This window comes from Aquarana catesbeiana, linkage group LG01 (assembly GCF_042186555.1).
Source record: "Aquarana catesbeiana isolate 2022-GZ linkage group LG01, ASM4218655v1, whole genome shotgun sequence".
NCBI lineage: Eukaryota > Metazoa > Chordata > Amphibia > Anura > Ranidae > Aquarana > Aquarana catesbeiana.
The window spans coordinates 737735872-737752548 of record NC_133324.1 but is presented as its reverse complement, the minus strand read 5'-3'; positions in this window follow the sequence as shown (position 1 = coordinate 737752548).

The following is a 16677-nucleotide window of genomic DNA, read 5'->3' as shown; positions in this document are numbered from 1 at the left end:
AGGGTGCAAACACGTGACCGTCTCCCACAACGACGCAGGCACCCGAGGTCCAGATCACATTCTATAGGCCCTAGAATACGTCGGCCTACCTCCCCAGAAGATTAAGGTACCTCTAAGACATTGCCTGAAGCCATTTCAGTGCTCCCCATATGACTAGCACCATCCCAGTACACTGCTCATCACTTGTCTCCTGGTCAGGTCGATGTTTGGCACTCCCACCCACCCTCTACAGTTTTTTTTTCTCTTCTTTTTACATTTTTTCTCCTTTGTTCCATCTGTTTTCAACTGGATATGTTACGCTGGGAGAAAAAATGACCTGCTCCGTACCCCAATGTCTCAGAATAGCTGGTGCAAAGCATTGGCGGGCCTTCTTCCTGCCCTTTGCTAGTGTGCTGTACCTAGCTGGGTTTCGGGAGAGCCTAAGGGACTGCAAATTTGGATATGTAATTGTTGAGCTTCTAATATATTTTACCGCACTGGCCTAATCTTTATGTGTTTAGCGGATATGTCCCACCTGGATACGGGTGGAGGGGCCGACAGATTGACTGGCTGGGTCCACGGTCTCTTGCCATTATCCACGTGGATACTTCTAGCTCTCCGTATACAGTTTCCCATACACCGGTTAGTCTCATCTTAAAATGTTATTACACATTATTACTAATTTCAGTATTACTACACAGATTTTTTTCTGGGGCCCCTGTTGGGGTCTATAGATAGTATATGTTGAAAACGTTTACTCCCCCCCCATGATATTTCATGGATTGATGTCTCCTTTGTGAGGGAGAGAGGGCGGGCTTTTGCGGAGACATTTGCCCACGTGGACCGCCATCCTCCTTCACAGACGATCTGATGTGTGTTCTGCTGTTTAAATTTTTTGTTACACTGATGTGCCTCAGTTTTTTTTTTTTTTTCTTTTTTTTTTTGCCACTTCAGCTTGAAGGTTTCTCCCGGGAAAAGATTTTTCAAATATTAAAATTCAAATTTCTTTCCCATCTTATCGTCACATCATCGTGGCTTTACATTTGCTTGGTACTCCAATTTAGTATATTACAAAACAAAAGAGGATACATAATTATCCCAACGATAGCTAATGCTTCCCTTTTACCCATCCCCCCCTCCCACCCCCTACCCCCCCCCCGAGACCATATCCATCCAGTCCTCTGCATTCCTCTACTTATGTAGACCACATCTCAACCGCATTTGGAGATTCTTTAAATTTTTCCCAGTCTTTCCATTTTGTTTCAAAGGCCCCCATTTTTGTCCCTTCGCTAAATCTTAGGTACTCCAAGCACTGAATCTCATTAATTTTATTAAACCATTCCCTCATCTTTGGCCTCTCTTTCCTTTGCCAATACTTAGGGATTAAGCTCTTAGCTGCATCAATAAGATGTGGCAAAAGTGTTCTGAGATATGTTTTAGTCGGCATATCACTCATGTGGAATAAACAGATCCAAGGGTCATTTGGGACGTCCAAGTTTGTTATCACTTTGATAAATTTTCTTACTTCGCCCCAAAACCTTTTCATTTCCGGACATAGCCACCAGATATGGGCCATTGACCCCATCTCTGAGCAGCCCCTCCAACAAAATTGCGACTTATCCCTATGTATTTTATGCACCCGATCGGGAGTCAGGTACATTCTGGTCAGGCATTTAAAATGTAATTCTAGGAGTTTACTATTAACTGAAGTGGCTGAGACTCTTTTCAAGATCAGGGAGACTTCTGTATCTGTAAGATTTCTCCCTAACTCCTTTTCCCATTTCCCTATATAGTCCGGGGTTTCTAACCTTTCTAAATCAACTAGAACTTTATATATCCGGGAGAAACCCCCCCTCCCCTCTCTATCCACGCATATTTTTTCTAGTGGTGTTAAATTATCCACCGATCTTATTGGCTGTGGGAGTGAACCAACATAGTGTTTTAATTGGCTATAGCGCCAGGGGTTAATGACTAACATATCTCTTTTGTCCTGCATCTCTTGGAATGAGCATATTCGACCCCTATGCATTATGTCTTTTAGTTGTATATTTTCTTCTAGTAACCATTTACCAAACCATTCCTCTTTCCCTGGTGCAAACTGTTCTAAATCTTTAAGTGGCATTAAGGGTGAGTTATACTCCCAGTGTTCCTTTCTGTGAAGGGTGTCCCATATCTTAAGTGCGTGTTTAGTGATTGCATGCGTTTCAGTGCTGTACTTTCTCTGTTGAGGCGAAATCCATATAATCTTATCCAGTTTAGTGTCACTAATTTTATTTTCTATTACTACCCATTGTTTTTCTATGTTTTTGACCCATTCAGTCACTCTGGCTATAGCGATAGCTTCGTAATATTTCCTTATATCTGGTGCTCCCCATCCCCCTTTACCTTTAGTATTAATCAATTGTGAGAATTTTAATCTAGGTGGCTTTCCCCTCCAAATAAATTTTGAAAACATTAAGTGTAGACTTCTGAGGTATGTATGTGGGAGTGTTATTGGTATCATTTGCATTTTATAAGTTATTTTCGGCAGTATAACCATTTTATATATGTTGATTCTTCCCGCCCAGGATAGTTGACCCAGATGAATTCTACTCAATTCAGCTTTTACCTCGTTTAACAGTGCTATAAAGTTCGCTTGGTATAGCGTTTCGGTTGATGTAGTGATTTTGACCCCCAGATAATTCAGTTCTTTTTTCCCCCACACAAAGGGGAAGTGTTTTTGGTAGGAGTGGTCACTCTCCTTGAAGTGGTTTATCTCAAGTGCTTCAGATTTAGTTGGGTTTACTTTGAAATTTGATAACTTTCCGTATTCTACTAGGTTAGCCATGATATTTGGTAGGGATATCCTTGGCTGGGTTATATACAGCAGGATGTCATCTGCAAAGGCGGCCAGTTTGTATTCCATATTCCCTATTACGACCCCACTAATATCCCTATTCTGTCTTATCCTTAATAGAAGGGGTTCTAACGTCAACAGGAAGAGCATGGGGGAGATTGGACACCCCTGCCTTGTACCATTGTACATGTCGATTGGGTCCGAGAAGGTCCCATTTATTTTCACTCTTGCCGATGGTCTTGAGTATAAGGCCCTAATCCATTTACACATCCTCTCCCCACAGCCTACCTCCTCGAGCGTACTCATCATGAAGTCCCAGTCTACTCTATCAAACGCTTTTTCAGCGTCTATGGATAGAAGTAGACCTGGGACTCCGCTCTTTTTGATTTCCTGGGCTACTAGGAGGGTTTTGATGCTGTTATCCCGTCCCTGTCTACCTCTAATAAACCCCACCTGGTCCGGATGTATGATCTTCTCTATTACCTGCTTCATTCTGCTCGCAATCACTTTTGCGAATAATTTAGTATCCACATTTAGCAGGGAAATAGGCCTATAGTTTGAACAAACTGTCGCATCCTTATCCTCTTTTTGAATAACCGTAATATTGGCTGCCAGGGCTTCTCTGCTCATTTCCCCCTTGTCTCCTATGTCGTTCATATAGGCACACAGTTTAGGGATTAGATAGTCTTGGTATTTTTTATAATAAAGCACTGTCAACCCATCCGGTCCTGGGCTCTTACCTACTTGTGTTTCTCTAATTGCCTTTCTAACTTCAATCTCTGTAATAGGGGACTCCAGTGTGGTATGCTCATTTTCCGATAATTTAGTCATTCCCACTTCACTTAGGTAATTTTTGATCTTCGCTTGTTTTTGTTCCCTCTCCTTAGGTGTTACATTTCTATTTATGGAATAAAGCTCACTGTAGAATTCTTGGAACGTCCTTGCAATATCTGGATCCCTATATTGGATCTCGTTTGTTCTAGATCTTATCTTGTCGATATATTTGTTATTTTTTTTTTTACTTAATATCTTTGTCTACCAGGTCGGTTACTGCCTACATACCTTTCTTTTTTAACAAGGTTATACTTCTTCCTATTTTCCTGTTCAATTAACTGCCGTATAGCCTCCCTGCTCCTAAATAGTTTTGCCAGTGTTTCGCTATCCCCCTTTTTCTTATGATGTTGCTCTAATTTAATGATTTCCTCCTGAAGCACGCGAAAGGTCTCTCCCTGGCTTCTCTTTTTCTCTACCCCCGCCTTAATCATGATCCCTCTGATATAGGCTTTATGGGCCTCCCAGACCATAGTTTCTGATGTTTCCTCAGCGGTATTAACTTTAAAATAAAATTCTAGTTCTTCTTTAATAAGTTTGTCTATCTTTTCATCATGTAGGAGGTCCTCATTAAGTATCCAGCTACTGCTCCGTGTTTCATGCTTGCTTAATTTTATTTGTAGGCTAACCGGGGCATGGTCCGAGAACGTCATTGGCCCTATGCTTGTACCCTCAACCTCTTCCACATAGCGATGCTCCACGAAGAATAAGTCCAGCCTAGAGTATGTCGCGTGAACGGGGGAATAGAAGGTATAATCTCTTATGTTCTGATGTTGCATCCTCCATATATCTACCAGCTGCTGATGACGCAGTTTTTTCCTGAGTTTTTTCATCCACTTGCCTTCGGACCCCCGAGCACGCGACGTACTGTCTTTACCTGGCTCTAAACATATATTGAAGTCTCCTGCGATAATGGCCCTACCTCTCTTAAAGGTTTCAAACTTTGCCAAGATTCCCACTAGGAACCTTGCTTGGTTATTATTTGGGCAGTAGATATTTGCCAGGGAACATTCCATCCCTTTCAAACTACCTCTTATGAACAAGAAGCGACCTTCCGGGTCAATTACTCTCTCCTCTATTGTGAACCCAACTCCCTTTGCAAAACCAATCGCCACTCCTTTTGCCCCTCTAATCGGGGAGTCTCCATAGATCCAGTACGGAAACTCGCTTGTAGCTATTCTCTTGCTTTTGCCTAGGTATAGGTGGGTCTCCTGAAGGAGGACCACCTCTGCTTTCAGGGATCTCAATTCTCCCATTATGTTCGCACATTTTATGGGGGAGTTGATGCCCCTCACATTATATGTGACTATATTTATCCCAGCCATCCTGTTATTTTAGCCCCATTTACACCTTTACGTAGCCCCTCCTGGCTGAATAGTCGGATCCACCAAGGATTGGATTGGTCTCGTCCTACCCTTAACCCCCCCACCCCCCCTCCCTCAACCCCCCTCCTCCCTCTCCACCCGTGTACCCTCCCCCCCCCATCCCCCCCCCTCCTCCTGCCCACCCACCTCCCTCCCCCCCAATCCCTCCCGCCCAGCCCCTCGCCTTTTCCCCTTTCCCATCAAGTTGGGGGGAGTATTGGGGTGCCACATGAGCCCCCTGAATGAAGAAAAAAGAAACCCTGGCCTACCCACTCCACCTGGCCACACAGTTTACTCCCCAGAGGTTGAGCTCAGAGGAGGGTCTAGTCTGGCCAAGAGCTTCCCCCTGGGTGTAATCCCAGCCATCCCTCCCACACACCCTCCACCCACCCCCCCCCCCGCCCCCACCGACAATGGATCGTATAGAGAGAGAAACAAAGAGGGAAGAGAGAGAGAGAAAGACAAATCCATTTTCAATCACTTTTAACATTCGAGGCCTCTTTCAGTCCCTGTGTTCTTTTGTCATTAGTATTGGTTTCCAAGTGACAGGGTCCCCTAAGTGTTCCTGACTTCCGCTTTTCTCCCACCACCCCGGGATCTCCATTACTGGGATTCCAAGTCGATCGCAGAAATTCTGGGTCTCCTCCGGAAATCTCAGCACCGCCTTTCGGCCGTCCTTACGTCCAGTAAGATTGGCAGGGAAGCCCCAGGAGTATTGGACCTCGTTCGCCTTTAAGGCAGCTAGTAATGGCTTCAAAATTCTTCTTCTGCTTAGAGTTTCTGCGGCTAGGTCCTGGAAGATGTGTAAATTTGTTTCACCGTACTTCACCTGTGGGTTTCTCCTTAAATTCATGCTAATCTGTTCTTTGTCCCGGAAGCTATGGAATCGCACTATTACATCCCGCGGAGTGTCTCCCCTAATTTCGGATGGTTTCCTAATTCGATGGACTCTGTCTAGGTTTAAATTACCGCTGATATTGCAAGGGCTCTTCAAATCTTTGAAAATTTCCTCCATTTTTTCCTGTAGGTTTTCTTTTTCACCATGCGCTTCCGGGAGGCCTCTAATCCGGAGGTTTTTTCTTCTGCTGCGATTTTCTTGGTCTTCCATTTTGTACCTTATATACCTCTGTTCCTTCTGGAGCACTTCTATCTGCTGTCTCAAGTTTCTTATTTCTTCTCCTTGTTTGTCCACTGTTGCTTCAACTTCCTCCACTCTGGTTAACAGGTGGCTCATGTTCTCATTTACAGCGCTGATCTCACCTCTGATTGAGGCCTCCAGTTTCGCAAACATTTCAGCGATTTCTCCCTTGGTAGGGAGCTGGTTTGCCTGCTGGATTTCTTCTGCAGTTTCTACTTCTACCTCGTTACTGGGGGGTCTTGAATCCATCTCCGCCATTTGTTTTCTTGTACCCATTTTAGCCGTTCGATCTGGCGTTTTATTCTTTGCACCTGTTGAATTACTTTCTTTGTTACTTTCATTCATCATATATTTTCTGATGGTTCCCGGGCTTGCACTTGTTCTGGGTGGATTTGCAGGTCCTTTTGTTGATCTTCCTCTCATTTTTTCTACCTATACCTGGTTAGTGGTTCCTCCTCTATTATGTGTGGTGTGTTTTCTGACTTTCCCTATGGCACTGGGGATTACCTTGATCCCCCAAAATATTTAATTCGTTGCACCGTAGTATTTACTCCACTTATAGTGTTATATTTTAGCGATATATTATTATACTACAGTCACTTTTGTATGTGGATCAGTACGGCAGTCCCCTAGAATGCGATTATTTCCATACTGCTTACATCAATGGGATTAGTCCACTATATCATACACCCAACTTCCAACACAGGAATAAGTCAGCCTATTGTTATAGTGAGATATTGTGTATTTGTGATCTCAAGTTGCAGCAAAGTCGCATATGCAGGTGCAGCGGTGTACTGGTCAAACAGAAGTGTGCAGTATCCATATAGATTGACACTACTGAGAGTACTTCTTTGCGTCCCTTACCCACCCCCCAGCACCGATATAAACCAGCTTATTAGTATGAAATAGTTTCATATGAGAGAGGAGTCTTGTTATGGTAGAGTCACGTATACTAATAAGGCAATATAAAGACACATATAAGGCAATGTTTCTATACAGCTTGGCAGATTAGCAATGTTGGAAATAGTCCGAGGCCTCACTTAGCCATCTTAAATACAACAGCAGACCAAGATTAGTGTAGGGAATGATGTTATACTTGATGCTACTTTGATGCGATATAGTCGCAAGTGGAAAGTCGCAGTAACTGACACAGTATGAGCAGGTATCCTTGCACTTTAGCAACAAGTGATTTAATGCATCACTTACCCATCTTCAGGCAGCTAAAAGAACCAGAGTCTTACCCACTTTCTTCTCTCCTGGGGCATGCGCCTGTTCCATGCGATTTCTTTGACTTTACCATCAAGCTTCTGTATCAGGTTCTGTATCGGGTTATCACTCTCTGCTACTCTCAATCCCTCCTCTCCCCTTCGATCCCGGCGAGCCGTCCCATTAGGTTCTGATGGGTAATGGACCGTGCATGTCTCCTCTCCTCTCCCCTCCTCTCCCCCGTTTGCGGAGGTTCAGTGGAGCCGTCCAAAATCCTGTCTTGCAGCGGCCGCTGTAACTAAGAAGTCAGGGCACCGCTCCCCCCGTTTCCACCCTCCTCCGTTGGAGCCCAAGGACGAGAGACCGGGAGCCGAGACCGCCGGAACCGACAACGCCGTTCGGACAGGGGTGAAGGGGGGGGGGGGGCGGCCAGAGACTAGTGCATGGTCCACGGGCCTGTTTTAGCAGGCATCACGGTGTGAGGGACACCCAGCAGCCCAGGCTCAGCTCTGACCCGACCCCACCCACATCCGGCTCCTCCTCCTCTCCCCTGATGTGCCTCAGTTAAGCTACATATGCCTGTTATGCTACTGAGCTCACGGCTCAGATTCTCCACCTCGACCTCCCACCCTCAATAGGTCCGGCACAAACTGTGCCTTCATACGTGATTTTTCACGTGGTGTCCCATTTTTTGTGGACCCCTTAGATTTGTTAGGCTCCTTATTTAGGTGTCCCCCTTACCTAGTCTTGCCACCTTACAAGTCCCCCCCATCCCTCTTCCTCCCTCTGCTGTCTATAATCTGACTCTTTTTCTCATTCCACTATGGCCCACACAGTACTATCTCGTCCTCGCCTGAAATCTTGCTCCTATAATGTAAATGGCCTCAATATTGCATCCAAGAGAGGGCAAATCCTCTTCCAAATGCATAAACAACAGGTCAATGTGTTACTGTTTCAGGAGACTCATTTCCACATGAACTCCACCCCTTCCTGCTCCAACAGGTACTTTAACAGATGGTTCCACAGTACAAACCTCTCTCAGAAAACCAAAGGCGTTTCTATTGCCTTACACAAAACGCTTCCGATTGACCTGATAGATCAGCTCTCGGACCCCCAGGGAAGGTATGTGTTTGTAAAGTTCTCCTTATGGGGCACAAAATTCACTATTACCAACCTTTACCTACCAAACACTAATCAAATATCGTCTGCTCTGAGGTACATGAAGATTTTGTGGGAATTTGCAGAAGGTAAACCAATTAGAGGCGGATATTTTAACGCCCCCCCTGGATCCACTCTTAGACTCATCGACCTCTTGCTCATCCATCTCCTTTACTAAGCTAAGGGCATTCAAACAGGCTATGTACTATCTATGTCTATTCGACATTTGGCGGGTTCTGTTTCCAAAAAATCGCAACTATACCCACTTCTCACAGGTCCATCACTCTTATAGTCGTATTGACTATTTTCTTCTTGACCACAGCTGTTTGGATTGGTCACCTGAATACGAGATAGACACAATGGTCTGTTCTGACCACTCACCTATCTATCTGACACTAATGATCCCTTCCACCCCGGTGAGGGAGTGGACGTGGAGGCTGAATGATTCGCTTCTCACAAACTTTGACTGTTCCCACAAGGTTTCAGAAACCATTTCTAATTTCTTAATAGATCGTGCATCAGACACTACCTCGCTACCCTTACAATGGGAGGCACTTAAAGCTGTCCTGCAAGGAATCTTTATTCATATGGGGACCCGCTTGAAGAAGGTTTGCTCAGCCGCAATAACCTCAGCAATGCAAAAGCTTCAAGACCTTGAGACCCAACACAAACTAGCCCCAACGGTGGTGACTCTTACAGAGGTCTCAACGGCTCGATCCCAAATCAAGGACTTGTATGAGGCCTCGGCTCATACCTATGAAGACAAACTTGAATTACATCAGTACCGATTCCAAGATAAATGCGGTAGACCGTTGGCTCGCACCCTTCACTCAAACACGACTTCCACATTTATACCCCAGATTCGGGCCCCTTCTGGAGAAATGCTCAGTGAGCCCTCCAAGATATCACAAACATTCCGAGATTTCTACCAAACTCTATACAATCTATCACCCGGCATCTCCTCTAGCCCCACCCTTACCCCTGAGACCGATAGACAGTCTTATATTGAGGAGATGGAGCTCCCTAAGTTGGATGACGATAGTGTACAAGAGCTGTAGCAGGTAATTTCAGTGGACGAGGTCTTAGGGGCGATAGCAGCCACCCCGTCCGGTAAAAGCACGGGGCCCAACGGTTTCACCCCCAAATTTTACAAGACATTTACTCCCCTACTGACCCCCTTTTTTGGCTAAGTTGTTCAACTCCCTATTGGAAGGCTCGGCATTTCCTCCACAAACGCTTGAAGCCCACATTACCATTATCCCAAAACCGGATAAGGACCCTACTTTGTGCGCTAATTATAGGCCCATATCGTTATTTGGAGTGGACTTGAAAATATATGCCAAAATCTTAGCCACTAGATTGCAGCCGCTGCTCCCCCGCCTCATACACCTGGACCAGGTGGGTTTTGTAAGTGGTGAAAACCCTGCTTCTTACCGACCCATGATGTCCCTCTATGCCTTTTGACAGTCAATGCAGAAAAAGGATTTGACTGGGTCAACTGGCAATTCCTCCAAATGTCTCTGCAACAGATAGGTCTGGGCCCCAAAATGCTATCCCGCATTATGTCCCTTTACTCCTCTCCTTCTGCTAGAATTCGGGTGAATGGCTCATTATCACCTACATTTTCCATACATAACGGGACACGACAAGGCTGTCCTCTATCTCCCCTTCTTTATGTCCCTGTCATGGAACACCTGGCAATTGCCTTGCGCAATAACCCTAACATCTCGGGTGTATCGATAGGCCCTACTCATTCCAAATTGGCTCTTTTTGCGGATGACCTGTTAATGTTTGTAACCCAACCCCATCTATATTTACCACAGATTATGCGGGAATTCACAAGGTTTGGGAAGCTGAGCAATTTCAAAGTGAATCATACTAAGTCAGAAATCCAGAACATCTCTTTGTCCCAGGAAGCCCTCCGCCAAGTCACCATTAAGTTTCCCTTTTAAAACAGGTTCCACTTCCATCCGTTACCTCGGAACCCAAATACCCACAGAAAGGTCCCAATTGTTCTCTCTGAACTATGCTCCCCTTCTGATTAGAACCAAGACAGATCTATCAAACTACACGAAGAAACGCCTATCATGGCTAGGCAGGGTGAATGCTCTAAATATGGACGTCCTCCCTCGATTTCTCTATTTGTTCCAGACAATTCCCATTTCAATATCCTCCGGGTTCTTTAAGAAACTCAGCCAACTGTTCTCCTCCTTTATCTGGGGGGGGGGGCTCATCCTCGGATACACTATGAGACTCTATCGCTCCCAAAGATTCGTGGTGGAGCTGAAGGTCCAGATGCTTCTATATACTATAGAGCAGCAGTACTCACACGTATACTTAAAGCGGGGTTCCACCCAAATTTTGAACATTATCTCTATGCATTCTCTTCCTTGCCTAGATGCTGACATGCTGTATAAAAAAATTTAAATCGCCGTAATTACCTTTTTTTTCTAATCTTCTTAGCACTTCCTGGTTTTCCTCCCATGGGAGTAGGTGTGTTTCTAGCCTCTCCCAGACCTCCCACAGTCCCCTGGGAGCTAGTTTCAGGCTTCCCAGCATGCATTGTGCAACAGCGTCATCACAACATCTCGGTGAATGCTGGGAGCACAGCATTCACTGCATCCAGGAAATACATGCTTGTGGGCTTCAAATGCCCACAATGAAGATGGAAACCGCCTTCAGTGAATTTTATAAGTTATTCTTTACAACGAAATCGGACACAGGCGGACTTATTACACAGAACATGTGAGTAGATAATCATGAGAAGAAAAGTTTGTGAATGAACTCCAAAAAAAAAAAAACAATAGATAGGTGGACCCCCGCTTTAACTGGTTCCATCATTCCTCCACCAAATTATGGGTACAAATAGAGAGCGATCTCAATTCAATAGATCTCCGCGCCCTACCGTGGACACCTACTGAATTCCTAAAAGGGGGGATACCCCTGAGCGACTTCACCTGACAAACCATACAAATTTGGACCCGAATGAATTCCTCCAAGACACTATCTCCTCTGAAAGGACCCATGACTCCACTGTTTGGAACTCCGGATTTTCCACCGGCCCTACAGGGAGTGAGTTTTGGCCCTTGGAGTAAGGAGGACCACAGACGACTTGACCAAGTCCTGCGTTCAGATTCTTCTCTGATTCAAGACGTTCCCACCGGCCCATCTTCCCATACTTTGATGCATTGGCTGCAGAGGCAACAGGTGATATCCTTTATTTGAACCTTCCCATCCTTGCCTGATATACTTACTGACTTATCAGACTTGGAGAGCATGCTGCTCCAGACTGCCCCCCCTATGCATGTGGTCTCTCAACTATACTCTCTCATACATATGGTCTATAATCCCGACCTCCCCCCATACACACATGCCTGGAAGGAAGATTTGGGTCACTCTATTTCACCTGTAGATTGGCAAAAGTGCTTCATTCTGACTCACAAAATATCCTTAGCCTCCAAAGCGCAAGAAAAAGGATTCAAGTTGGTGACCTGTTGGTACAGATGCCCCTCGACTTTACACTGGACAAACCCAGCGCTCCCGGATACCTGCTTGCATTGTTTGTCATCCAAGGGAACCTTACTCCACATTTGGTGGGAATGCCCCCCTGTACGAAGGTTCTGGCAAAAGATCCTTGACTTGTACTGCAGACTTATGGCGACCACAGTTACACCCTCTCCTGAGGTAGTTTTGCTATCTATGCTCCCTGGACCGCTTAAATCAGTCAAAAAAGACGTTCTGCGTCACTTTCTGGCGGCAGCTAGAACGCTTCTGCCCAGACATTGAACGTCGACAAGCATGCCTTCCCTGGGGGGTTGAGCAATTGAAGTGGACCAAATCAATAGTTTGGAACGAATGTTGTCGCAGGAAACGGGTAAGGAGGAGCAATTCTCCAAGACCTGGACCTCGTGGTCTATGTTTCGATACTCCGTGGAATTTATTCCATGGGCTACAGAGGACTCCACCAACCCAACTGTGTAACCAGAGTGGAATGTCTTTCTCTTAATATCTATATTCCTTACTACCTTGTCTCCTCTATCCCCATTCTTCTTTTTTTCTTTCCCTTTATATGTTGCAGTGCTACACAATCATCTGAATCATAATCTCTAGTCTCATCAGACCGATCGTGTGGCACACACAGAGCTTCCCCCTCAGAGAAATTGCATTTAGCACAGCAACAAAAGCCCTAGCTTGTTTGTAATAGCAAATGCCAGAAAGCATCCTGCTAACAATATGCCAAACAGCACAGAGACAAGCCTCAAACCTTCTGGCAAAGTCATTTGCAGTGATGAGACCAAAATTGAGCTTTTTGGCCACAACCATAAATGCTACATTTGGAGAGGAGTCAACAAGGCCTATAATGAAAGGTACGGAGGTGGATCGCTGATGTTTTGGGGATGTGTGAGCTACAAAGGCACAGGAAATTTGGTCAAAATTGATGGCAAGATGAATGCAGTATGTTATCAAAAAATACTGGAGGAACATTTGCATTCATCAGCCAGGAAGCTGCGCATGGGACATACTTGGACATTCCCAAATGACAATGATCCAAAACACAAGGCCAAGTCAACCTGTCATTGGCTACAGCAGGATAAAGTGAAGATTCAGGAGTGGCCATCTCAGTCACCTGACATCAATATCATTAAGCCACTATGGGGAGATCCCAAACGTGCAGTTCAAGAATTTACAGGAACTGGATTTTTTTTTCCAAGAGGAATGGGCAGCTTTACCATCTGAGAAGATAAAGAGCCTCATCCACAAATACCACAAAAGACTTCAAGCTGTCATTGATGTTAAAGGGGGCAATACGCGGTATTAATGTAAACTTTTGATCAGGGTCATTTGGGTAGTTTCTGTTGTCATTATGATTTAAAAAGAGTAAACACAGTTGATTGATAATAAATGTCTTCAGCCAAGCACTAACCATGAGTGAAAGAAAAGTTTGTGTGTTATCATTCATATTCTTTGAAAAATGGCCAAGAAATCATAAATTCTGCTAGGGTGTGTAAACTTATGAGCACAACTGTAAGTATGACTTGTTTGTTATTTTTATAAAAAAAAAAACAAGACTTTACAATCACTTTAAAAACCAAGTTTTTTTTTTAAATTGCTTTAAGACCTGTTTCACATGGGCTTTGAATTGTATAAGAGCAGTTTGAACAGAAAGCTTTTTTTTAAAACTAACCAATGCAAATGGGAACATCGTTTATACTGAAAACTGGTCTCCCTGTTCATGAGACATAGACTCCAATGGTGGTTGGAAAAAGCAAATTTGCAAGAACTGCCACTCGGTTTGTCTCATTCAGTGGACAGTCAAAGGACAAAAGGGCATGGGGAGCCCAGTGTATGGGATAGTCATCTCAGGGTACCTGGAACTTCTGCACAACAAAAACAATTTAAAATGTGTTGGCGAGTAAGACAGCTCATTAGGCTCTTATAGCATTTAGCAAAAGATCAAGGGCAAGTCAATCTTGCTAGAAATGGACAACACAATGGCTGTCTCTTACTTATAGAGACAGGGGGCATTTGCAGATGGATGCTTCTGATGGGAGTTGCTACCCAAGCCAATCTTCTGCATTTAGACGCAATATACATTCTGTGATAATGGACAAGATTTGTCCAGGATGCGCATGGTCAATGAATGGTGCCTTCTGCCAGACATCGCAAGCTACACTTTCTTGCTGGAGATCTTTTTGTATCCCCAACTAAAGTGAAACTGCTGAGATTTTGTTCAAGATTCCCATGCCCACAAGTAGTGGTGTCAGATGCTTTGAAGATGGGGTGAATCTTTCCCCAATTCTGCTGATCTTCAAGTTCTTGAAAAAACTAATAGGGAAGAATTCACTGGTCTTGGCAGTAATACCCAATTGGCTGAGGTGGCCATGGTATCCACAAGGCATCAGGAGCCCTCTAGCCTTACCAATCCCTCCAAATTCCCTGAACCAGGGTCCCAACTGAATAAACTGCCATGGAGCAACATCATCGGATATTGAAAGGCAGAGGTTACTATGCTTAGGCTGTTTACTCAAGGTGGTTTACACACGTCTAAAGTCCAGGGCAAATAGTAAAAACAAGGCTTATAACAAAGTGTGGCAGTAATTGCATAGAAAAAGAACAGACAAAATAGCTCTGGCTATTCATCTCCTTTAATATGGGTCAAGAATCCAATGATCATCCAATTAATTAATCATCCGATTCTTTAAAGTGGTAAGAAGTGGTAATGAGAAGTGAGACTTTGCACTAATCTTGGGCTTCCTCTCCTCGAGTTTCCTCCTGAAGGTATGACATCTTACATTAAGGACCGCCTTTTTAGTCATGATCGCTTTGGCATAAAGGCTACCAGAGAGATCTGCACTTGGGGCCAAAGATCCCTTTACCACATTATTTGCTGACCAGGTGGTTTTAATTCAAATGTTAGGATGTACACTGTAGGTGACTTCATAACTTCATCTAAAGTAGGACATAGTACTTCCTACCTTTCTCTCTTCAGCGTCAGAGCATATAAGTAGTTTAGACATGGTCAGATACCTTCAGACATGTCTGACCATGTGCAAACAACGTGAGATAGGGGGGCGCTAATTACATAATCCACATTATCATACCATATATAATCGTGCATGTCTGACCATGTGTTGCCTGTGGGTGGAAATAAGGGGAAAAAAAGCTTTCAGTAGGGTTATTGCCTCTTTGTTGTTCAAGACAATTTTCTTGGCTTACAATTTTAAAGTTGTGGCAGTACCGGATGAAGTCATGGCTGCTTCCGCTCGTGGTATGTGAGCTTTCTGGGCAGCAGCAGGTTGTGTGTCTCTCCGGGGGTGATTTGTATATTTGTAGGGTGTGGCTTCTTGGTCCTTGCTCCACGCCTTTAAAACCCATTATTGTGTTGAACTATCATGTACCTGGTGCTGGAGGCCAATGAAGAGAGTGGGCTTCCCTAGCAACTAAGTTCCAGACCCCCCTGGGGGTGAAAACAGGAGAGGCTAGGCCCAAAGTAGCACGGGTCACCTGCTGGACTGTGTGCAGGATTTTCCAGAGTACAACTGGTGTGCTGGCGTAGAATCAGCAGACAGGTGGCACCCGTGAGGGGTTGCAAGACTTTGATAATGCAGAGACTGGACCATAGTCAGAAGGAAGCCTAGGTCAGGAGCCAGGTGGGTATCAGAGCAGACGTGGTCAGATGGATAGGCGAGGTCAGGAGCCAGGTGGGTATCAGAGCAGATGTGGTCAGATGGATAGCCGAGGTCAAACACAGGAAGCAAGCAGGAGACAACTCAAGGACAAGCCGGGTCAGTAACAGGAGACACAGGAACAGGAATATCACAGAGATAATGCACTGGAGGCGCTGAAGATCAACCTGCAACTGAAATCACTGGCAGGCTTGCTTATATAGGCCCATGTGAAGTGCTGGTAAGATGCTGGGTCCTAGAGCCCTTCTCCTACTGTTGGTGTCCTGAGAGATGCTGGGTCCTAGAGCCCTGACGGGCAGCCTCCGGGTGCCAATATGGGCATTTTTTTCTGGATATTTGGCCCGAAACTCTCAGAGGAGTCTGGGAGTATGTACAGTTGTGCTCATAAGTTTACATACCCTGGCAGAATTTATGATTTCTTGGTCATTTTTCAGAGAATATGAATGATAACAAAAAAACATTTATTTCACTCATGGTAAGTATTTGGCTTAACAATCAACTGTGTTTACTCTTTTTAAATCATAATGAGAACAGAAACTACCCAAATGCCCCTGATCAAAAGTTTACATACCCTGGTGATTTTGGCCTGATAAAATGCACACAAATTGACACAGAGGTGTTTGAATGGCTATTAAAGGTAACCATCCTCACCTGTGACCTGTTTGCTTGTAATTTGTGTGTGTGTATAAAAGGTCAATGAGTTTCTGGACACCTGACAGACCCTAGCATCTTTCATCCAGTGCTGCACTGACGTTTCTGGATTCTGAGTCATGGGGAAAGCAAAAGAATTGTCAAAGGATCTGCAGAAACAGGTAATTGAACTTTATAAAACAGGAAAGGGATATAAAATGATATCCAATGAATTAAGAATTGCCAATCAGCAGTGTTCAAACTCTAATCAAGAAGTGGAAAATGAGGGGTTCTGCTGAAACCAAACCACAGTCAGGTAGACCAACTAAAATTTCAGCCACAACTTCC